This window comes from Sorex fumeus, unplaced genomic scaffold (genome assembly GCF_029834395.1).
Source record: "Sorex fumeus unplaced genomic scaffold, SorFum_2.1 ptg000072l, whole genome shotgun sequence".
Taxonomy (NCBI): Eukaryota; Metazoa; Chordata; class Mammalia; order Eulipotyphla; family Soricidae; genus Sorex; species Sorex fumeus.
Window position 1 is genome coordinate 34281115 of NW_026606129.1, and position 26406 is coordinate 34307520.

The following is a 26406-nucleotide window of genomic DNA, read 5'->3' on the forward strand; positions in this document are numbered from 1 at the left end:
GGGTAGGTAAGATAGAGCAGGAAACAGTATCACAATAATAGCTGAAAATTATGATGCCAGACAAGAATTGAGTGCTAAAAGTAGATAAAGGGATATTCCTGATAACCTTTCAGTATCAGTATTGCAACCACAATGTCCAAAAGGGAGAGGGGGGGGGGAGAGAGAGAGAGAGAGAGAAGAAAAGCTCCTGCCATAGAGACAGGCTTCAGAGTAGGGGGTGGGGGGTGATGGGAGGGAAACTGGGGACACTGATGCTACAAAATGTACACTGATGCACTACTGGAGGGATGGGTGTTAGAACACTGTATGACTGAAACCTAATCATGAACGGCTTTGCAAGGGTCTATCTCACAGTGATTCAATTAAAAAAATTTAAGTATATGCATAGAATATATGCTTGCTACTTTTTCATCATCAGTTTTAGAAATTATCCTGATAACCTTTAATGGGTCATCATAAGCCTTATTTTTTTTAGAGGGGCAGCTTCCAAGCAGTGCTAAAGTGGTCCAGGAGCTACTCTGAACTTAACTCGGTGTGGTCAGTACAAGGGCCCAAGGATGCAGTGTTGCTCAGGTCCTTTGATTCTGTGGCCCATCAGAACCACATCCAGGAATACACAGGAGCTCCAGGGCTTCACTGCATAATACTTAGTGGCCTCTAGAGCCATACCTGGCAATGCAATGGAGGCCACATGACACTCAACCCACTGTACTGTCTGCTCGTCCCATCATTAGCTTTTATTAGGCTCCACTCCCCCATCTTCACATCCTTCATCTAAATAAATTCCCATTATAATATTCTACCTAAGAATATCATAAGTATTAGTAGTAGACTTGAAATGTTTTCTTTATATATACAATCTTTTGTTTTGTCAAGAGTTAAATTTTCATTTAGTTTTCTCAATAGCAATTGCTAATTCTTCTGCACTGTTTAATAGTATCTCAACTCACTTCTTGGCCCTAGAAACATACCAGAAGGCTTACTTGATTTACTGTTGTGCGTAAGACATCCCTGTCAGAGACTCGTATTTCTCTGCCTTCCAGCCTACAGCACAGCTGTCTTCCAGGTCTTTCTTCATTCTTATCCATAGTCTTTCCTTCACCTCACTCCTATATGGGAATCTCAGTTCCTTGCTAAAAGTCTTTCACTTTTTTAGGTGTCTCATTCACATGGAGAGGTGTTCTTAGTAGATAATTAAAAATGGAGGCTTATAGCCTGAAGGGACAGTACAGACACAGGGTGTTTGCCTTGCACATGGTTGGCCCAGATTCAATCCTCAGCACCCCACATGGTCCCCCTAGCCCAACCATAAGTAAGCCTTAAATATGGCCAGTTGTGGCCCCAAATAAAAATAACTAGGTAAATAAAAATATTTTAAATAAGAAAGGAAACTGGGAAGGCAAGTTGTGTTTAGTATATGCTTGGTGAGAGACAAATCCGTGGAGAACCATGTAATTCTGCAGGCTTGGATGCAACTGGAGACCTAGAAGAAATGCTACAGTAGAAGACCATATCCTTTCCCACCTTTGGCCATAATCATGCTGCTGCACAAGAGATTCACAGGAAGTAATGTAGGACATTAGTGGAAGGTCATGGGCACTTTGGTGGCAGTGGTGTACAGTAACTTTCTTATCAACACTATAAAGTAAAACACCATTATAGCAATATTACCTAAAGTATAATAAAGAGATGTCAAGAAGAATATAAGGCTAGACATAGTGTCCAAAAAGGATAGTGTGCTCAGTGCACGGGCCGGTGATCAGTGCCAGTGCCCAAGAATGCAGTGTTGCCCAGACCCTGTGATTTTGTGGACCACCAGAACCACACCCAGCAAGGCACAGCAACTGTGGTCAGCTGTGGTCAGTGCAAAGGCCTGTTACAAACAGAGAAGAGGCATTACTGATGCATTTAGATATAAGAAATCTAAAAATGCTGAATTTTCCTCATAAACGTACTTTCAAAATCTTGACTTCAGGCCAAAGGGATAGTACAGTGTACAGGGTATTTGCCTTGCGCACAGCTAACCCAGGTTAGTTCCCAGACGTCTGATAACTGATATGGTCCCCTGGGTACCTCCAGGAGTAATTTCTGAGTGAAGAGCCAGGAGTAACCTCTGAGCATTTTTGGATATGAAAAACAAAAACAAAAAATTGACTTAATTGTGTTACCTTGCACCCCCAAAAGAGGCACTTGCCCCTACTTGTTGCCTAGAGTGAGAAAATTTAAAAGTAAATTTCCCAGAGTTCATTAGGGGTACTATGAACCACTGAATATTTTATCCCAAATCCTAGAAGAACTGTGAAATCAGCAGATAAAATCACCCAGCTGGGGGCTAGAGAAATAGTACAGCCAGTAGTGCATTTGCATTGTATGCAGTCCACCCAGGTTCGATCCCCAGGACCCAATATGTTCCGCCAAGCCCACCAGAAGTGAACTCTAAGAGAAGAACCAGATGTAATCCCTGGGCACTGCTGGTGTGGACCCAAAACAAAAAAGAACCAAAAAAGCTCAGTCAGAAGAGGACAGTCCTGTTAGCCCAAGAGAGGATCTGGCAGGGGTGTCTGTCTTCTGTTTTCCTGATTTCTTAGCAACTTCAATTTCAGAGCACCACCATGAGATTTCAGTCAGTCATCAAGGGATGAAAACTCCAGCCCAGGTTTTGTGCCTTTTCTCCTGCAAACTTGGATGGGTAGCTTAGAATAGCTGTTTTGCTCCAGGTAGAAAACCAGCCATGATGAATTAATCCAATATACTTTCTTGTTTTTTAATTTAAAATTATATCTTGAGGTGTATTCGCTGAAGGCAAACACACAAGGCTCAACAGAAGGGAGGGAAAGGTTATTTCCCTCTACTTGGTTCTCTTCCACCCAGAAAAATCAGACCAGTGATATTATTGCAGTGTATTTTCAGCACCATCGGCTAAACAACTGAGAACACTGCTCAATGGTTTTTATAATTGTATTAAGGATTCCATAAGCCACATTTGACCCACATACTCCATCCCTAAGTACTGGCTGATAAAGGACCATTTTATTTTAACATTGCATTAATATTTATGTAAAAGAGTATAAATGTTTATGTTTTAGGAGTATACTGTTACCACACCATGCCCACCACTAAAATGCCAATATCCCTCCATCACATCCAAGTGACCCTTGCCTCCAATTCCACACCCGCTGCTTAGTTTGGTAATCTCAGTTCTGTCATCACTCTGTTTTTACCAGACATTGTCTATTTTTCCTTATCTCCCATGTATGAGTAAAACTGTTCAGTGCTTTCCTTTCTCCTACAAACATTTAGCTTGATCACATGCAGTTCCATCCAAGTTATAGCAAAGTGCAAGACTTCACCTTTTCCTATACTAAGTTCCAGTGTGTATGTATGTGTGTGTGTGTGTGTGTGTGAGTGTGTGTGTGTGTGTGACAACTTCCTTATTCATTCATCTGTTAGTAGGCACTTAGGTTCTAATTTCCAGATCTTAACTATAGTAAATTTAACAGCAAAACAAACAAACAAACAAACAAAAAACCACATAGGAGTACATACATGTTTTTGAAATAGTGCTTTTGTATTCTTGGGACAAATGCTTAGATCATATGACACTGTGCTTTAAAATTTTTAAGAAGTCTTCAAGCTATTTTCTACAGAAGCATGAGTAGTTTACATTCCTAACAACAGTGAAGAAAGATTTCTTTTTTCCTACATCTCTGTCAGTATTTCTTGTTTACGGCCTTTTTGGCATAGAATATTCTCACCAGTGTCATTGTTATTTTGATTTTCATTGCCCTGATAATCAGTGATTATGAGCATTATTTTTCCATGTGTCTGTATGTCTTCTATAGAAAAGTGTCTCTTCAGGTTTTCTCCCACTTCTTAATAGGGTTGTTTTATAGTTGTTGACTTTTTTAAAATTACTTGGGGCTGAAGTGATAGCCCAGCAGGTAGGGCATTTTGCCTTGCATGCAGCCAACATGGCTGACCTGAGTTCAATTCCTCTGCTCCTCTCAAAGAGCCCGACAGGCTACCAAGAGTATCTCGCCCACATGGCAAACGCCTGGCAAGCTACCCGTGACGTATTCGATATGCCATACATAGTAACAAGTCTCACAATGTAACTGGGCCCACTCGAGTAAATAGATGAACAACAAGAAGACAGTGACAGTGACAGAATATTAACACTTTGTTAGATGTATGCTGAATAAGTATTTTCTCCCAATAGGCTGTCTTCTTGTTTTGGTGATGCTTTCTTTTGCACTATAGAAACTTTTATTTTTTCTTTTTCCTATCACTGTTTTGTTTGTTTCGGGGGCCACACCTGGCAGTGCTCAGGCATTACTTATGGATCTTCGCTCACTTCTCTCAGAAGGTATCACTTCTGGTGGGGCTTAGGGACCATATGGAGTGTAGAACCTGTCAGCTACATGCAGTGCAAGTACCGTGCCCACTATACCATTTCTCGGACCCTGTACTGTGAAAGTTTGGGGACTTACTGTGGTTCCATTTGTCCTTTTAGAAACCTTAGATTATTTCTAGGTTTTAAAGGAGGAAAACAAAAAATGTCTCATTTACTGGCTTCATTGCTATCTCTTTCTGCTTATTTTTTCTTTCATTGCCCTCAAAACTGGGAACTGCTTATGTACCAGCTGACATGCTCCCAAATTCTTCAAGAAATTGAAGCAATGTTTCTTTGAGGGGTACAACACCTGGTGGTGCTTAGGGGTCACTCCTGTCTCTGCTCTCAGGGATCAGTTCTGGTAGGGGTCAAGGAACCATATGGGGTGTCATGGATCAAACCAGGATTGGCTGAGTGCAAGGCAAGCATTCTACCAGCTGTACTATCGCTTCATCCCTGAAGCAACAAATCTTAATAAAATAAAATCTTGATTATAAAGTACATGTGATGAAGATGATTTACATCTAAGTTATATGCATAACTGAGGCTTCTTATATCTTCAATATATTATTTTACAGTACTCCAAGATCAAAGTACTGAAAGTAGAATTGACAAAATTTATTTAATCACAGAACCCTTTATTGGCGGAGGAGGGAGAATATGAATGTAAACTTTATTTTATGGATTATTGATCTACCTAAAATGTAGATTTAAAAAAATCAAAAGAATGTCATTAGAATTTCATGCCCCCACATTCCTTGTATATTTCTAACCAGAGTAAGAGTAGCACAGACTTTGGAGAAAACAAGATACTAACAGAGATTTTTTATTGTTATTGACCTGTTGTTGCTCTCCATCAAAGCTGAAGGTAAGATACCCATCATTACCAGAGGACAACAGACTCAGACAAGAACAGAGCATTACATGTTCAGCTTTTGACATTTAAACATTCTGAAACATATTTAGAGACAAGAACTGCAAAAGCTATGACTTTCATTCTGGGAGAGCTGTGATTTTTTTTTTTTGAGAGAGACAAAAAGTAAAAAAGAAAGTGATTTCTGGTTCCAAAGATCAAAATCCTATAAACTCAGAGCATCAGAGGACAGAGGAAGAAGTTGTGTTCTGAGAAATTCAGCCATTCTGTGAAAAGTAAAAGCTTTGGGGATAGCTAAAGACACATGTACGAGGACAAGATGACAAGAAAGATGTGTCCATACTGTTCCAGAGGGAAAGTAAGTAAGCAGAAATGTGTGAGATGCTTTGAAAAAATTGAATGAATGTGAGATATATTGAAAATCAAGAACTTCTACCCCAACTTACTTTAATGTATCTGAGAGGAAACTCACTGTGAACTTCAAGGAGCATCCCATAATAAAATTAATGGAGGCAGTACAGTTTAGTCAACAAAGGTGCCTAAAATAGCACTGTAGCTCCCATAAAGTTACACAGTTCCCTTTGTAGGGACCCAGAGAAAGGTACCATGCATCAGGAAAGGTCTGAGATCAGGAGGTAGTGATGGTAAGTATACAAACATCATGACGCAAGCCATGTCTTGGTCCACAGGCAACAGCAGACTCAGTAAACAAACAACAAGAAGTATGATCCATGTTCCAGGAGCCAGAACTAGTGAGCTCAGCTGAGACCAGTGAATACAGTCAATGTAATACGACCTTCCCTGACTAGTATGATGCTATATGTATTTTCCTTTGTGTTTCTCTCTCTCTCTCTCTCTCTCTCTCTCTCTCTCTCTCTCACACACACACACACACACACACACACACACACACATACACGCTATCTTGGGAAGAAAGAGGAAAAGAAGCAGTCCTATGAAGGGAGATCAAACTTGGAGTTTCAATCCTGGATGAACTTAATTAACTTGATTATTGCTTCAAAAATAAGATGGATCTGAGTTAAAAAATAATCCCCCACCACAAAGAACAAGTTGAGTTTGAACACAAAGAAATAAACTGAATGACACTGCTGTTCTTGTGAACTGTGACTATGAATTTTAGGCCCAATATATGGGGATAAAGTATTTGACACACCAGCTGCTTAAACATAATAATGTTCTTAAGCACCCATATGTGAATGAAGAAAGGGATATGTCTAGGGGGAAAATAGTGAAGGAGAGGCATACATTACGGCGGTAATGAATTAAACCCAATCTTTAAGGGTAATAGCAGTTATTTATGCTTCTTGCGTTGCCAGTTCTATTAGTATTCATCCTAATTTTTCTTATCTGGAGTACACACCCCTCACCTATTCTTTCTATGTGGCTTAAGTAGGCTAACATCATGCCCAGTTTCAAGATCCAGCATCATATACAACCTGATAAGTCAGAATATTCTGGTTCCATGTTGTTGAGTCATTTCTTTCTTTCTTTCTTTCTTTCTTTCTTTCTTTCTTTCTTTCTTTTTGTCATTTCAAGTAAAGAAGTAAGACCCAAGTTTTGGATAGGTAAGAATTTCAAGGGCTTTTATCAGCACCATTTGGAATGATTCTCTTTCTGGTTTAGGTTTATCTTTAAAGTTAGTAAGCTAATATATATATATATATATGTATATATATATATATATATATATCACGATTACAACCATCCTGTTATTCGTTGATTACCTCGAGCAGGCCCCAGTAACGTCTCCTTCATCCTAGCCCTGAGATTTTTTAAAAAGTGCCATATTCAAGGCTCTTTCAGAGTTAGGAGAATGAGACCCATCATTGTTACTGGTATTTGGCATATTGGGTATGCCACGGGGAGTTTGTCAGACTCTGCTGTATGGGCAGGTTACATTCGGTAGCCTGCCAGGTTGTCCAAAATATATATATAAATATACATATAAATATATATATATATCTTAATTTCTATTGCTTTCTTGCCCAGAGATGATCCTACCCAAAATTAAAGTTAATGATGCAGTGACTTAAAGATTTAGAGAAAAAGACACCAGGAAGCATTACTTGTACACTGGATCCATTTGAATTTGAATTTTTCTTTTTTTTTAATTCTCTAGGAAATAAAAATTTTTGAGTAAAACATAAAGGTTAGAGGAAAGCATTTCCTCTGTTCTCAAAACAAAAAAGAAATCAGTCCAACTAAAGAGAAGATTCTAAGACAAATTACAGTGTAAGAAAATCTGAGCAAGTAGGGAGAAATATTATGAAGGCTCTTAGTGCCACACACAATTATTTGATTTGGGTCCTATAATAAATAGTCAGAACAGGCTGAAGAAAGAAGTGACACAATAAAGATTATGTGGAGAAATTGGCCTGGAAGCAATATCCAGGATTGATTTAAGTAAAGTCCTTAACCATAAACCTAGATGGAGAATGGTGAGATTTCTTTTTACTAATTTTTATTGTCATTTTCTTTGACATTGAATGTAGGCAATAGACTGCAATAGTATCAGCTGTACACATATATTTTTTTCAGGATAAAAATTATGCACATTTTCCTATTCCATTACAGTTGTTATAGATATATAAAAATTTGTACTCATCACAACTTTAAAATTATAATTGTTACTGAACCTGCTGTGGGATCTTGTTGTCTGAGGCATTCTAGAAAAGGGTGTGTACTACTTTAGCATATGCCTACGTGTGGGTGGGGTAGCAGAGGAGGGGTGCTCTATTTCAAGAATTGCATTTCAATAGAATTTATTTGCTTTGTATTTTACTTTGTGTAGTTAAATTTATTATTGGGAGGGGCTCTTGCAAATCCTTGCATAAGAGAAGGGAGAGAGAAGGTCTAGAAGCCAGCAGGATAGTAAGGAGGAGGCTATAACATAACTCAATCACAATGTCTGGAAGATTTAGAGTGAGGAGGAAGCATGGAAGGAAGGCACATGTCTGGGCAGTTTTGGAATGTTTCCCTTAGACCTAGAGGAAAAAATAAACCTGTGCAATATGGGCAAGAGACTCTAAAAGAGTCAGGACTCCAGTTTTTAAACCTGAATGAAGGGAACCAAGTCAGTATTCAACATATGACAAGAAGAGAAATATGATGACACAGAACTGGTTTAAGGTCAACTTTGTGATCTTTTCAAGGGCTTCTCCAAGATCTTCCATGGGAAAAATCAAAGGACCTTGTAGGAATTCAGAGGGCAGGTGTCCTTGGAAAGCATCCGTGTGAGGTGAGCAAATAGACGTAGGTGTATTGTCCCTGAGACTGGATGTGGGAAGAACTAAGGATGATGTTATCATGAACTGAAGCTCTGGTTCTCTCGCATTTTCCCACCACCCCCTTGCTTTGCCAGCATAATAGAGCAGGCATGATGATCCAGACTGCAGCAACTCTTAACCTCATCCACTCATACTATCAGGAGAGCATTCTGATTCTCTAGTAGTTCCTAAGGAAGCAAGCTTCTTTTTACCCAATACCCTGTGATGCTCATTCTGCCCTGTATGGCTAGGGTCAGGTGATCACTTTGAATAGGGTGACCACACATCCAGGTCGGTCTAGAAGAGTCCCCATCAGCACTGCTGTCCCATAATAATCATTCAGAGAGCCCTCTTTAGCTATCAAAAGTTTCCAGTTTGTGTGACAAAGTAAAAGGCCACTCTTCCCTAAACTGAGGCACAGCAGAGAGTAGATTAGGTTAGGTGGACTCTGCCCTGGTCTGTGAATTTGAGGGGAAAGTGTTTCCCAGAACAAAATCAGGACAAGTATTAGAGAAGAATGTGGAAGCTATACCACAGAGCCCACACATGTCCACCAGGACAGGTGTGATGAAGTCAAGTACATTCCATAAATAGGGGGAAAAATACTAATACAAGGCAAAATTTCAAAAGAGAGTGAGGGGAAAACATGAGTAAGTAGTAAAGCCCAAGGGACTGGTAGGAAAGGCTTAAGAGAGGTAACTAGCTTTTAACTGAATTGTGAACCGAAGCTTGATTTCTTTATCCCATGTCTCCTGGCATTCTTTAAAACAGTGTCTGGCAGTTTTTGAAACATTTTAATTGAGAGCAAAACCTCAGAGACTATTGGCCTTGAATTCAGAGACCAGTTTCCATAATGGAAGAAGACTACTGCTCCTCAAAATTGATGTCTTCGTGCGCCCTGAGTACAATGCATTGTGAATTGCAGCAACTCCTTCTTTCCACCTAGGATGCAGATTTTCAGGGAGAAGCCCCACGGGTCTGCATGGTTTTCTATAGATGTTAACATTTCTGCCCTCAAATTGTTTCCTTGTTACTTTGTTCATGTAAGATGATACATAGACATAGCTTTCCCCCTCATAGTTTTCCTCCCCACCCCTCTGTCCCCTCATTTTAAAAATTAACTGTCCCTTGATCATGTGTGTGTGTGGGTGGGTGGGGGGGGGAATCTTACTCTTCAACTCTAAGTAACAGACATTCTTGATTATTATTACTACTATATCATTATTTTGGGAGATCATACCCGTTGGTGCTCAGGGATAACTCCTGGCAGTGCTAAGGGGACCACATATAGTGCCAGGGACTGAACCCATATTGACTGAGTGTAAAGAAAGCAACTTAGAAGCGATACTATCACTCTAGCTGCTCTAGATTTAATCTTGGTCAACTTATGATTTAAATTTAGTCTATATAATAATTAATGCTAATTATTCAGAATCAGATATGTAACATTAAGACCTGTGGTAAAATTATAATGCAGGATCCCTTGTTCCCAGGTAGCAATATTTTACAATAGCAACAACAGAGAGAGAAACCCAGCACTTCAAAGCTTTCCTGAACTTGAGTTCTTGTACAGACACCATAATCTATGAGACCAGTTGGACCTCTTCAACTCCCTCTTCCTTCCTCCTCATATGAGGATAAAATCTTTCCAGTGTTTTTAGTTTCCTTTTATTGAATTCTACGAAAATAATTTTGATTATTTTATTTATAGGTGATATCCCTGGTAGTAAGCTTTTCCTGCTGTAAAATGTACATTTTGCATTTAGCTTTCCTGTTCATTGCATCATTGCCCGATGTTTTCCACTCCAGATCTGTTTGTTTGGAGTCTTTCCTCAGTTATTTCACACATTTGCACATGATGATACTTTTTCTGATTTATTGTAAATCCATAAATTTCATTCTTTTTCCCTGACAGATGAATAATAACTTGGCTGTGTACAAGATTCTTCAGGCGCAGACCTTCTTTCTGGAAGTTCATAGAGACATTATTTCACTATCTTCTCATTTGCAGTGTTGCCAAAATACAGTTCAAGTGACAGTCTGATTTATTTTCTGTGTAGCTTTTTTCCTATCTTGAAGCTTGTAGGATTTTCTTTTTACCCTTTACATTCAGAAACTTCCCCAAGATATACTGATTTATATAGCGTTTTCTCTCCATAAACCTGGTACTTAGAATATTTTTCAGTCTGCAAACTTAGGATGTTTTTTAACATCAATTCTCTCACCAGCTCAGATAAATATCATTATTATGTGTCTATTAATGAGACCCCCTTCCTATGCTCTCTGTTCCTTTTGGAATTTCAGTTCTTCATATAACATGTATCATGGATCCATATACAAATTTTCTTACATTCTGTCTCTACAACTTCTTCTATAATTTTGCTCCATTTTTTTTATCTTTCTGTTTGGGTCTCAACAACTATCCTTGTCTTCCATTTGTTTATATAGCTTTTAGGTGAGGGGATGAAGCCAACCCTGGTTCAATCCTCAGCACCCCACATGGTCCCCTGAACATCACCAGATGTGCCCCCCCAAATAATTTTCTTGTGATGTCTTTATGTATGTGCTAGGGTCAATCTACTCTGGTGCTTGTACTCTTTTGCTTGAGCTCTTGAATCTGCCTTCCAGCTTCATTTCTTCCAGCTGCCTGGACCAATATTCTGCTTGTGCCTTTCTCTGCTTAAACTCCAAATTCCTTTACCATGGTTCAGGCCACTCTGGTCTACCAAAACACATGATAAAGGAGAGTAATATCACCTGTGTGCTAACTGCAGGAGGCACAGATTTTGCAGAGAAATGAAAAATAATAAACTACCTAGTAGCTGGAGTGATAGCACAGTAGGTAGGGCGTTTGCCTTGCACGCGGCCGACTTGGGTTCTATTCTTTCCTCCCTCTTGGAGAGCCTGGAAAGCTACCGAGAGTATCCCGCCCACACAGCAGAGCCTGGCAAGCTCCCCATGGCGTATTTGATATGCCAAAAACAGTAACAACAAGTCTCACAATGGAGACGTTACTGGTGCCCACTTGAGCAAATTGATGAACAATGGGAAGACAGTGCTACAGTGCTATAGTACTACCTAGTAGCCAGTATCCTTTTAGCTTTCAGCATGCACCTCTTTTTTTCTTGGCTTTTTGGGTCAGACTTGGTGATGCTTAGGGGTTACTCCTGGCTCTGCACTCAAAAATTACTCCTGGTGGTGCTCCGGGGACCATATGAGATGTCAGGAATCTAACCCTGGTTGGCCGCAAGCAAGGCAAATGCCCTACCTGCTGTATTATTGCTCTGGCCCCTCACCTCTTTTTAAACAGCATCAGTGGAACCATCCCACAGCCATCACCGTGTAAATGACCAAACTTCATGGCTCATCTCAGAAGAGATGCCAAACCAAGCTGATGAAACTCACAACTACACCAATTTTTGGACTAAAAACTCTGGGACCCCCTCTGGAGGGGTATTTGCTAAGAATTGACCCAGTTTCAGAGATTCTGGAACTTGTTAGCTGCACATGTGCCCACACCATGCCTTCTTATTCCACAAACTGACAGCCCGTTAGAAACACAACACATTAGATGGGAAAGTAGCATAGAAATCTGCAAAGTTGAATAAGTGATAACAATAATACATGAGGCTCAAATAGCAACAAACAGCTCAGTAAATCCTCAGATGATGACTTCAATAACATCATCAAAATTTTCTTTTAGTGAACTGTATTTCAAGAGTTCCACTTATCATTTTTTGTAACAAACAATTTAAAATAATTTTCTTTGTGCCTTCCTATATTTTGTACCTTCCAAGAAGGCAGGCTTAGCAGGGTGGGCCCAAAACTAGGTACAATAATGGAGGGAAAATTATGCTGGTGGTGGTATTGGTGTTGGAACATTGAATGTTCCAACGAACAACTATCTTATGAACAACTCTATAAAAAATGGCATTTAAATAAAGGCCTTTTTTTGGGGGGTGGTCATACTGACAATGTTCACGGATTACTCCTGGCTCTTCACTCAAGAATTACTCCTGCCAGTGCTCAAAGGGACCATAAGGGATGCCAGTAATCAAACTTGGGTCAGCTGCACACATGCAAGGCAAGTTCCCTATCTGCTGTACTATTGCTCCAGCCCTAAATAATTTTTAAAAAATAAACAATCTCAATAGTGTTGGGAAGATATTTCAAGTGGTAGAGCATAAGCCCAACAAGTTCGAGGTTGTTTTAATGTCTGGCATCACCCCAAAGCCACCCAGTACCTCCAAGTGTGGACTTGATGACCCCTAAGCACCACAGGACCTGTGCATCATCCATGTTATTCGTTTGTGTGTGTATTTGTGTGTGTAAAGAAGCAAAAAATGTAAATATAAATGAGAATAAAAAGAGAAGGGCAGTTTCTTATTGAATGATCCAGGATTCATAGGTTTCATGAGGAAAAAGGCAAAAGTTTTTCTAGCACCTAGTGTCTACTTCCCAAGTGAGAATGAAACTAGGGCAAAATTTCTAAAGACTTCAAAACTTTTCCTTCTCAAGCTAAAATCAAGGTAAAAACCCAACCATCATAATAATGAGAGGTGAAAAGCAGAAGTTCTATTTCTGATTCCAATACCATGCAAGTAATCATCCCTCAAAAAAGAGCCAGAAAGGCCAGAGAAATAATACGATAGGCTGAGCACATGAAGGAGAACCAGATCTATCCCCAATCCCACTCAGTCTGACCAAGAAATACAAATCGAGCCCCCTCCCCCCGCAAATGACAGTCTTTGCTCCAATTACTAACTTGGAACATAGAATTTATTTATATCAATTTCTTGCTCGAGCGGGCCCAGTAACGTCTCCATTGGAGACTTTGTTGTTACTGTGTCTGGCATATCGAATACTCTCGGTAGCTTGCCGGGCTCTCCGAGAGGGGCGGAGGGGCTGGAGCGATAGCACAGCGGGTAGGGCGTTCGCCTTACACGCGGCCAACATGGCCGACCCGAGTTCGATTCCTCCGCCCCTCTCGGAGAGCCCGGCAAGCTACCGAGAGTATTCGATATGCCAGACACAGTAACAACAAAGTCTCCAATGGAGACGTTACTGGGCCCGCTCGAGCAAATCGACGATCAACGGGAGGGCCTTTACCTTTACCTTTTTATATCAATTTCTTATATTTTCAACATTTTGTTTGTTCATTCAGCAATGCTCAGAGGTTACTCTGATGCTGCACTCAGGAGTTACTCCTGGCGGTGCTTGGGAATCTATATGGGATGCCAGGGTTCAAACCTAAGTTGGTTGGATACAAGGCAAATGCCCCACCTGTTGCACTATCACTTCAGACCCCCCCATATTCTCAACATTTTGAATAAAATTAACTGATTGAAATAAATGGTAGAAGAATCAAAATCATAACTTTAAAACTGACAGAAAAAAAGTCATAAGTCACATATGTAAAATCCTTCATTGTTCAGTACACAGCAGGGGCTTAATATGGGCATATGGAATAACAGAGTGAAAGAATGAATAATAAATTTGTTAATTGTACCCCAGTGGCTATATAACATATTCCTATGCTCTTACCCTCCATTTCTAGATAATATGAAGAAATTAATGCAGCAAACCTGCTTCATGGAACATATCAATATATCAAGGTTAAGGCTTTTCCACCAGCTAAATAACCAATTGAGCAAATTGTGTCCATGACCCATTGCCTATTCTCAGATCTCCCAGAATCAGAGATCCTGTATTTTTCCTGCGACAGTGGTCAGCAGACTGAGAAGAAAGCAATTTCCAGGCTTTCTTCTCCAGAGTGTCTGCCTATTCGTCAGTGAGAAACACCCCAGTCCTAATCACTCCCCATACCCTTTGATAAAGACCCCTGCATCAAGATGGCAGCGTTGGGAGCTACCTCAGCAGTGCTTACCCACAAAGCCGTCCTCAGTCTAATTCAGAAGTGAATTTTCCAGTCTGCCACAACCTTTGTCTAAGGAAGCAAAGGAAATTGTTTCTTTCCAATCAATCTACCAAGCTTTGCTGGGCTTTCAGATCCTGCCTACGAGGTGCTTACCACCTGTTTGGAGTGACAAGACTTATGCCCACAGAACAATGAAAGAGCAAAACAATAGAAGCTGAGTAAGTAAGAGATTTTAGCCCTTTCTCTTCTTTTTTGCTAGTGACAGAGAAAGAAATGTTTCTGGACCACAATAAAGACCTTATAAAGCAGAAAATAAACATGACCTCAACTGAGGGAACTTCAAACACCTCCAGATAGGATAATTTCTAGATTGGAAAAAGACTAGATTTGAAATTTCTTTCACCACCATAGACTGTATAGGAAGAAAAACCAAGAATAGATTCTGCAAAATTCTCAGAGAAGATCCAGGAAAGTAAATTCTTTTCCACAAATTCAGATTTTACTTTTAACAAACAGGTACCTTAGAAGTGTTGAGGACTACTGAGGTTCTCAGATGTACGTGCCTTTGAATCACCCAAGTACCTGTTAAAACACAAGCTGTTGACCTCACTTGCAGAGTTTTGAATTCCAGAGACCTTAATTCAGTTTTAGAATTTGTCTTTATAAATAATATTCATAGTGTATTAGTGCTGCTGATCAGGGCACCACATCTAGAGATCTGTCACTGTCTTACCATTGTTCATCGATTTGCTCAAGAGGGCCAAATAACATTGTGAGACTTGTTACTGTGTTTGGCGTATCAAATTCGCCACAGGTAGCTTTCCAGGCTTTGCCATGCGGGCGAGATACTCTCAGTAGCTTGCTGGGCTCTCCGAGAGGGGTGGAGGAATCAAACTCGGGTCGGCTATGTTGGCTGCATGCAAGGTAAATGCCCTACCCACTGTGCTATCGCTCCAGCCCATCTAGAGATCTAGGATTTCTTAATATTGATTCAGATGATTGTGTTGAAATGGTCATTGTATGTGAATAGTTGATCTGTTCATGTTATAGGTGGTACACATTTCTACATAAGGCTTTATTAACAGGTAGAGAAATAATATGGGATGAGAGGGGCAGAGGTAGAAATAATAGAAGAAAGAAAGAGGGGGTAGAATAGGATAAAAGAGAGGAGTAATGGTCACTGTAGAATAGAACCTAACTCCAGTCTTGTATAAGCAGAAATTTATTTCATATTATCCACTAAGAAAAGACAAGCAGGAATAATAAATAGGCAATTAATACTATGATATGTACAAGAGTTGGGGCATAGGGATCTTTAAGACCCTGGAGTTTTATACTCTCAGTCACTCCTTAATGGTCAATATTTAAAGAAAAAGATCCAGCACTTGCCAGGGTTTCTCATTTTTCAGAAAAAGTATTATTTTGAATTTTTATGTTTCTATGAAGTGATGATAATTTTACTCAATATAAAAAGCAAAGGAAGTCTATTGGCTCTTGGGGTGATCTTGAAGTAGACCAGGAATAAGTAATTCTATGAAATCATCTAATAATCATGACACATCTCTTAGAGCAGCTTTCTCAACTATGAGTAATTTGGATCCTTGTGGACCCCCAGAATATCCCAAGGGTGACACAGGTGAAAATTAAATCAGTGACAGAAGGGAACCAATCCATAGGACTTGGAGGGCGGGTGGTCAAAGGACATCAAACCCACCAAATCTGGCTTCTAAGTAAATCAATGTCTATCTGGGCTACACGAAAAACACTTCATCAAAGTCCATTACATTTTCACTTCATGAAAATTCTGGAAGCTGAATGGGTCTCCCCTGCTATAGTCTTTGCTGAGAAACAAGGCCTGATTGAGATTTCCAGCTTAGTATATCCTAAGCCCTTAATTATGAAAGAAGCTGAACTCACTCTACTGAGATTTAACAGGAAAGAAGAACAGGGAGCTCTGTAAGGGTAGGATTGTGTCAGGTGTCATCAGAACATGGCACAGCCTACACACTCAACTCTGTTGACCTAAATAACTGTCTTTCAAAACAAACCCCCTTGGAGAACTGGTCCATTTTCTTTAATATGTTTATTCTTTCTTCTCTACGTTTGTCCTCAACATCTTTGACTGTTTGTGCTCCCCATCCTGCTTCCCCCAGGGTACTTTTTGTCTATAAAAGACACAATCATTTTAGTTGTTGAGAGTTACTTTCAGAACCTAATATAGTGGGAGACCCAATCTGTCCTTCATCTCTTTTCCCTAAGCAGATTCCAGAAAAAGAGAATAGGTACAGCAAAAAAGCAGCCACCTCAGAAGTCAAATTAAAAAACCAAGCAGCATTTCATTAATTGCTGAAATAACCTCCCTGATCCCTGATACAAGACTCCCCATTAAAATTTGAGTTGGACTATACATCTGAGCTTCAAGAGTGGAGGCTAATCAACAGTGTCTGTATACCTGCAGTTGAGGGACTCCCAGATGCTGGATTTTAGTGCTAAACCCAGGAAAGTGCTGGTCAAACCAGGACAGATTCTTTATTGAACTCTCTGATTCTCAATATCTAAATAATTTTTAAAAATACAAGATTAAATGAGGGACTATTGACACCCATGTATTGTCCATAGTGTTAGACACAAAGGGGAAAGAATTCAAAGAAAGTCAGTAAAATATTGCTAACATTTGAGACACAAAAGCTCACCCACAAATTCAACACAGCCAATCAGAACAGTAACTTGTTCCCTGTTCAAAGTGGAGAATCTGGATGAGAAAGAGAATGAATGGAAGAAGAAAGTGAGAGACCTCTACAATAAAGCAATTCATTTCAAGGTGAGACCCTTCCTTTTAAAATATACAATCTGCCATTTCATTACTTATTCAAAGGCCAGATCTACTCATTCCATTTTCTCTCAGTGCTCCAAAACAATTTTTAAATATAGGCCTGTTTTTTGTTTTTATTTTGCAAATCATTTTTGGAATCTGATTACTTTGACACAGTGAACTTTAGCATTTCACAAAAACAGATTTCTGTTCTCTCGTCCCCTTAGGTGACTTCACCATGAAATGACTTCATTCAGCAATAGTGTGTTAGATACTAGGAAAAGACTGTGCTGTTCCCATTGATTGTCAGAAAAGAGGAAGCAAAAAGCAGCTCAAAATGGAACATAAACTCTATTTAAAACAATTTCTGAAAAACAGTGATTGCAGAGGCTCTGAGCCAGGACAGCTGGAATGAGCCTTTCAATTCTCCTTTTAAGGCATGACTCTCTGTTCCTGTCAGCAGATCACATATTTCTTAGCATCTCTGAAGATATGTTCAATCAATAGGCTCCCTAAAGGTTGCTGACAAATAAGATGCCATTCTATAAAAAGATAAGCCCCGTTTCCAGAGAGATATTAAAGATCTGAAAATTATTTAAATTTCTTTCCTTTAATTTTTCTCCACTTTATTTAAACAACGTGGTTTATAAAGTTGTTCATAATAATTTGTTATAGGCATTCACTATTCCAACACCAATCCAACCACCACTGACAACTTGCCTCCACCATAGTCTCTTTCCATTTTCCCAATTACCTTTCAAGTCTTCTCCCATAGAAAGCCCACAATAATTTATTTTACACTGCTTGTTACCACTAAGGGCTGGAGCGATAGCACAGAGGGTAAGGCCTTGCATGCAGCCAACCTGGCCGACCCAGGTTCGATTCCTCCGCCTCTCTCAGAGAGCACAACAAGCTACCGAGAGTATCTCGCCTGAATGGCAAAGCCTGTCAAGCTACCCGTGATGTATTCGATATGCCAAACACAGTAACAAGTGTCACAATGGAGACATTACTGGGCCCACTCGAGCAAATTGATGAATAACGGGAGGACAGTGACAGTTACCACTAAATGAAAAATAGATTGATCAAAAAATGGTTCAGTAAAAGAAAATTTGTGAAAACCAGCAAACACCCTGATGTAGCTGAAATTTTTGGCAGGTTGGCATGTCTGTGGAACTCAGTCATGAGACAGTGGATTCTGGCCAAAGGCATCGTGGCAACTGTTGCGGTGTGAATGAAGCTGCTGGAACTTTGGTAGAGTAGGAACTTGGCTTGCTCCCCTCCAGAGATCACCCTGGATGTCTCAGCCAGGATTAGCATATCTGGGAAATTTTTCACCTAGTTGATCTCTTTTGAGATTTTATTATGAGTCTCTGAAACAGCAGATGAGTTTACATGATGCAAGTGGTGGGACATGAAGATTTTTGTTTTAAAGTAAAAGATCATTTCCTTCCAAAACCCTGTATTTTTTTGCCTGTGTAATCTCAGCTCCCACTGAGGGGCACACTCCTGTACTTATGTATACAGGAGTGACCTGTTGACCCACGCAGGTCTTCAAGACTTAAGACTCCTAGCTAAATACAAGTAGAATATGAGTTTCACTTACGTGGTGCTCTGAATAAAATTTGTAAATGATAAATGACTACAAAGTTATTCTTTTTATCTGGGAAATACTGTATAGTTTTCAAAACATTCTATACCATTATGATATTAGCTTATCCAAAAATCATCAGAGTTTGACCAAATAAATATGCTTATCTCTGAGGATAAGAGCTAAGGAAAATGAGACCCAGTGAGTCCTTAATACTTGCACTAGATAGCAGAGCTAGGAAATAATAGAGCCAGGTTTAAACCTAAAGTGTTTAATTTATATTTTACATCTTTTTAAAGAGCTTTCAGAACTTTTTGAAGAGCATCTTATTCTTTAGCATAGTACATTCTATACTGGGAGTATTGTATTACTGAAAGTTTTGAATCTTCTTTGTATTTCTTGGTATTTCCTATACTGACTGAAAAATATTAGTATGCTCTTCCCAAAAGCACAAAGCTTTTTGTTTCTCCAAGAACTATCTCTACTTATATTTTAAGATATTTTATTGCTGTGTTAATAATTACCCCAAATTTATTTATTTTACCCCAAATTTATTCAGTCATTTCAAAAATATTTATTAGACTTTTCATGACATTTGTGAGACTGATAGTATAGAACAAATTATGTGAAAATAGTATTTCCTCTCAAAAAAAATTTCTCTATCCACTTAAGGCATTGGCAAGCATTTTCTATAAATGTCTGTTAATATTTTAAACTCAGAGGCCTCATCTCTAGCACAACTACTGAACTCTTCTATTGTAGCAAAAGCATCCATGGACAGGAAGTGAATGTGTCTGTGGGGTTTCTTTTTTTATGTAGGAGTACTGCTATTTATTCAGCCATTGATTAGCTGATTGAATTGGGCATGAACTCCACCTTACTTTTTTTTCATAATTTTATTTTTTTTCTTCTTATATTTATTTATTGAATCATTGTGGGAAAAGCTACAAAGCTTCCAGGTCTAAGTCTCTGTCACACAATGATCAAACACCTTTCCCTTCACCAGTGCTCACCTTTCACCACCAAGAACCCCAATATACCCCCCTCCCATCCCTCCCAATGCCTGTGAGGCAGATGATCACCACCCAACTCTTCTCTACATTGATTACATTCATTATTTCGACAAAAAATGCAACATTATTGTTTAGAATTTCCCTCACAACAATCAGAACTGCTGAAAAGGCATTGTGAAATACTTTGTTTTCTATAGTTGGTTATGAGAATTATATAATGTCGTGCAGTCGATTTTGGACTTATGCAAAGAGCCAGATCATCACGAGATTGGTTTCTGTGCATCTGGTGTTATGGCTGTGCTGGAGAGCTGCTAGTGGGAGGCAACTCGTGACCTCGGTAGGGCGTGAAGGACGAGCTGGTACCGCCCCCCCCCCCTTGAGAATGCAGTTGCCCCATCACGGCTGGCCCACACCTGGCCCTCCCACAAGCTCTGAGGCGGTGGCCACCCCGCTGCTGGGGTGGAGAAAGGTGGAAGAGAGCCACACCCTTTTCCTCCTGGGAAGGCATGGTGCCGCAGTTCAAAGCACAGTCCATTCACCTCTCTGCCGCAAGCTGCTGGGCTCTGGACTAAGTCCTTTTGCCTCTGGAGCCATGGCCGTGCCGAAGAGCCGCTCATGGGGAGCAACTCGTGACCTCAGTAGGGCATGAAGGACAAGCCGGCACCACCCCCCTTCCCATGAGACTGCAGTTGCCCAGACACAGCCGAGTCATACCTGACTTTCCAATAAGCTCTGAGGCGGCAGCCACCTTGTATATGGTCCACATGCATTTCTGCCAAAAGCTGCTGGGCTTCAAGATTTGTTTCTGAGTCTCTGAGATCATGGCCGTTAATCAGCTTGATCAGGAGCCAGAGAGGCCGTTTTTAGGCGACTCGGGGTCTCATTGGGATGGGGAGGAAAGGACCGGTTCCACCCCCATCTCATGAGGCCCTGCGTGTCTCGTCACTGCAGGCCCAAACCTGACTGTCCAGTGGCCTCTGGAGGATGGCGGTCACCGGGCCACCAGGGGGAACAGGCCAAGGCACAAAACCTATTCCCACCTGGAGTGGCCCAGCGCAAGTAACCTACTGCAGGAACAGGACACATTTCTGCCAAAGCCCTTTGGGTTCCAAGATTCATTTCTGAGTCTCTGGGATCATGGCCATTAAGCAGTTTGATCAGGAACCAGAGAGGCCATGTCTCCAATTATACAGCTGAGACGGAGGTGGTTTGTGGGTTTGTCTCCCACATACCTAACTTTTGGCCATTTACTTTCTTGGTAAACTTTGCCCCAAGTTTTGGGGGTCAGGCCAAAGGCAAAGCAGCAATTTTGGGATATCTGAAAGTCTGACGGTGCCATCAGGCTGCTGATGCACTCATCTCACAGGTACAGATTGACCTGCTGGTGGCACCATACCCCCAGGTTTTTTTTTTTTTAATACATTAAAATAGGCAGTAGGCAAAATTTAGCCCACTGGCTAGAATTGATCCACTCTCAATCAAGAGGCAATCAACTCCAGAAAACAAAAAATATCCAGCACTTAAATAAAACAGTCAGTATCTTCATGTCACCATGCTATATTCGATATGTCAAAAACAGTAACAATAATGGGTCTCATTCCCCTGACCCTGAAAGAGCCTCCAATATGGCAATGTTGGGAAAGATGAGTAAGGAGAGGCTGCTAAAATCTGGGGGCTGGGACGAATGAAGACGTTACTGGTGTCCACTCAAGTAAATCTATGAACAATGGGGTGACAGTGATATTGTGATCTTCATGTCATGCATGCTGGGAATGTGTGTTGGCACCTTCATCCAATCCGTCTTGTCTGTGGTTAAGAAATAAATTTCCGGGGCTGGAGCAATAGCACAGAAGGTAGGGCATTTGCCATTTGCCTTGCATGCCACTGACTCGTGTTCAATTCCCAGCATCCCATATGGTTCCCTGAGCACCACCAGGATTAATTCCTTAGTGCAGAGCCCAGAGTAACTCCTGTGCATTGCCGGGTGTGACCCCCCCTCAAAAAAAAGAAAAGAAAAAAGAAAGAAATTTCCTATAATAATCTTCTTAGATCACTAAATTAAAGTGTATGCAGAGGACCAAATTTGGATAACATATGTAACATGATTTTTAGGAGGCTATGGCTGTCAAATAAGATGGGAAACAAGATACATCCCCAGAGAACTACAGTGTGTATTTCCTCTCCTTTCTTTCTGCATGCAGCTCATGTTCCTGATTACCAGCCCTGTTGATCAACAGGAATTCAAAGCTCACCACAGGTACTTGAGAGTGCCCTATAAAGGAAATAGAGCAAGTTGTACATTGCTCTCCATGAGAAACTCTTTGAGACTCTACGCTGTTAGCATATCACATTTTCCATCTAGCATGTCCGGTCTACCACGTATGACTACTTCTCTAATGCTCTGACTCCCTGCTTTGAGACTTTGACTTACTCAATGTCTTTATTCCATTTTTATGTAATAACAGATCCTTTATTTAATCCCATACCTATTTTATGGTTTGAATATTTGTGTCTTCAAAGTTACTGAAATCTTTATGCACATACAATAAAGTAAGAAGGTGGAGCTTCTGGGAAGTGACTAGGCCTTAGGGTAGTAGGGGCTGTATAAATAGGATTAGTGTTTTACAGGAGAAACCTCACAAAAGTTCTTACCCTTCCCCTTTACCAGGTAAAAATTTAACGACGTTTCAGAAAAAGAGCTGTCACCCAATAATGCAGACATTTTGATCTTGGGCTTCTCAGTCTCTAGGACTGTGAGAGGTAAGTTTTCCTTGGTTATTAGATACTCAAGTCTAAGTATTTTGTTATAGCAACTAAAAAAACTAAAATATCCTATAACATTAATAGTGGTTCTGTTTTCATAACAGATTCACCCCATAAACTAAGCCTTAGGAGTATTAAAGTGGATGTGACAAAGTTACTAAATCTTTGATCTATCTTGCTGGGGAAGGAACTGGAAGAAGCAGATAGGTTGTTTGTTTTAATGATTTTTGAAAGCCTTCAACATTTGGGGGGGGGAGTTGGTGGCACATTCAGCAGTGTTTAGGGCTTAATCCTGGTTCTGTGCTCAGAGATCATAACAGACAGACAATCAGGGAGTGAACCTGGTCCAGCTACATTCAAGGCAAACACCCTACCTGCTGTTTGTTTCTAGCCCCCTATTTTTACTTAAATTTTTTAAACTATACCTTAGGTAATATAATTATGAGTGTTTAAGTGTATAGTATTGATATACAAAATTACTGCACACTATCACCACCAAAGTTCCAGTGACCATTCACCATTGTCCTCCTCCATCACCTCTAGTTTGATCTTCATTCCCTCCTCCCACTCTTTGTTGATTAATTTATGTAATATCAGGCTAGTGGTTTGTCCAGAGTTTGAGAAGACTGCAAAGATAATATCTGAGATCAGGTTTCTTAAAATCAAATCTCAAAAGTCTTTGATATTAGAGTATAGAGTAAGATTGGGGAAATAGAATTGGACAGAGGGAAATAGAAAACACATTGTAGATCTCATCCTGAACCCTCAATCAAATCTGTGGATGCCCTAGAGCATATAGATGAACCTAAGGCAAGTTGACAATTTGTAATAAAAATAATGCCTTTGTGCTTTCCTATTTACCAGTCAAACCCTAGAGAGCAGGGTATTATAAGCAACCTGCAACCAAAATTCCTATTAGTTTGGTATATCAATGCTTCAGCCCTGAAGTAGTTTCTCAAGGAAAACCAAGCAGTCATTTCAGGGATTCACTACCAAGATGGTTTTAAAATACATACACAAGATTTCTAGGTATTAAAAAAGTGTGAAGATATTTTGAGAGAAGAAATAGTAAACACAAATTCACCTTGAGTTAAAACAACCTGAATTGACATGTTCATAGATTGGTAGGTAAATGGATAGTTATAGAGTGGGAGAGAGGTAGACATGTAGTAAGTGAATGGGTTGACAGATGAATGGGTAGTTAATGATGTATTGATGGGTTGTGAATAAATAACTGGATAGCTTACTGAATACACTGTCATTCACTCAGTCACTACTTGGTGACAGTCATTCCTCCTAAAGTATCTATGCAGGAATCCCTAAGAACTAAATATATTGGCAATATAAGATAAATTAATGGAGGAAAGTTAATTTTCTCATTCACCTTGCCTGCCTGGTCCCTGTAGACCATTGAGTTTGCAATGTTTTTTCCAGAGTCTTGAAGACAGGTTATGCTTTCAAGCATTTTGCAAAAAGCAGACAAGGTCAAAATATATGTTCTTTATTTGGGAAGAGATTCCTGATAACCCCTGTAGGGCAATAAAACTAGGAAAGAAAGCAATAAACAAAGGTTGTTTTATGAAGCCACTACCATTGTGGATAACTAAATTTTAATCCCAAGGGGATTCTTGGAAACTGTGTAAAACTCAAAGCAACCTTAAACATATCCCGTCTGAAGGACGGGAGTGGGGCTATGTATACACCAACTCCCATCTCTCCTGGTTGACAGGCTCTGAGGTTGATGCCACCCTCAGGCAAGAGGATACAGAGACTGGCATTTGAAAACCTCACAGGCAGGTTGAGGTTTCAGGGGATTCAGGGAAGACACTAAATACATCTTCTACAATCTTGTTCACTGGTATGTTAGATAAACCCCCCATTGATAGAGAATTTGTTTGTAAATAAATGAATAATTAAATAAATAAATGAAATAGAATTACATACTGATTTCAGACATGGAATTGGGCAAATGGAAAATATATGTGAGGCATATTTTCACATAAGTACATATGGTAAACAAACTGCAACCCTCCTTGGGGACTGCTCCTACAGAAAAACATTTAATGTTTTCAAAATGCTGTTTCAAGCAGTGAATTTGCTATATAATTTAAACAGTATAACCCTAACAATTCCTTGTGCTTAATAATATACTGGAGTTAGTGATGGTAACAATTACGCAGTAGTGAACTTAACTGGCAAAAAAATTCAACTTGGGGAGCCTGAGAGATAGTACAAGGGTTCAGGCTCTTGCCTTGCAAGATTTTGACCTCAGTTTGATTTCCAGTACCTTATATGGTTTCCTACTACCACCAGAAGAAATCCCTGAGCACAGAACCAGAAAGCTGTGAGCATTGCCAGGTGTGGTCCAACCTCTCACTCCCTCACAAAAAGAATTTAACTTGAGTTGAATATTACACATATATTTGTTTTTTTTAATTCTATTTCCTTTAGGGGCATAATATCTAAAGATATTTTTGTCAAAACTTTCCCAAAGTCTGAACAGGACACATACTTGCCACTTATTAGCATGTGATTTATATCTGTCCATGTCATGTTTTACATTGACTTTTACATTCCAGTGTGATTACTGTCATGCTAATGTTGTCATTTCACATTTTTCCTCCTTTCAACGAAAAAACCTAGCATTCCCACAGGATTTTAGAGTTTTCAAAGCATTGTCCCTCTACAGATGTCTATGTCATTCTTGTGACAACCCTAGAAGATAGTCGTCTGTAACCATTGTCAAAGAAAAATTCTGCAACACAGAATAAATGGGATCAAAAATTCAATTTCATAAAACATGGGGTTTCACTATTAAGAAATCAATGACTAGTTCCTTTAGTTAGCTGTCCTTCTGGTTATATTGGTAAAGGGATGAGGGAGAAAAAATGTTCTCATTTATTAGATACATAGAAACTAAGTTGATTATTTGAAAACAACATGTTCACCAAACATTGCATTAAGAAATTCTTCTACTGAGTAAAAGGTAAATCAGTCCCAAACCTCAGTCAACTTACACAAAGCACTGCCAAAAGAGAGACCTCATGGTCTTCTTTTATTCTCAAAGGTATGTCAGCAAGGATGATAAATTTCATAGTTGCTCTAGCTGATTTCGCATGATCACAATGAAGTTCTCAATAGAATTTTGTTGTATTGTTTACATTTTTCACTTGAGAAAACTAAGGCTCAAAGAAGCTAAACAGGTGTCCAAGATAATATCAACTAATATTGTTCATAGCTATAACTAGAAGCCAAATATGGTTTTCTGTCTGGTTGTGTGACTGAGCTACCCTCTGGCACACCACTTATCTTTTTCAAGATGCTCTAACAAAGTACCGTATTAGCCACAGAGATTTATTCCTCTCCATTCTGGAGTTTGGAAACCTAAGATAAGATTGCCAACACAGTCAGGTTCTGGGGCAATTCCTCCTGTGGGCTATAGCTTATGAACTTCATACTGAATCCCCATGTGACAGAAAGCTATACAGTTGTATAGTTACATCCTCACTCAACATGTACATCATCTAGGATTTGGAATGACTTAAATGAGCTAGAAGCTTCTTCCTCTCTCAGAGAAGAAAAAGCTGGATGCAGCAACCTTGAACATTACAGTGTTTCCACAGTCATCCCAGAATAAGACTTGTCCCTTTCACCTCTATTATGCTATAATGTGGCTAATATCCCAAAGGCAACATCAGACCCAAAGATGACTCCTGAATTTCCAGCTTTCATCAGTGAAGGTACAGCAGGAAGAAGAGAGGAGGGAAATAAAAAATTGGTTTATCTCTCATATGA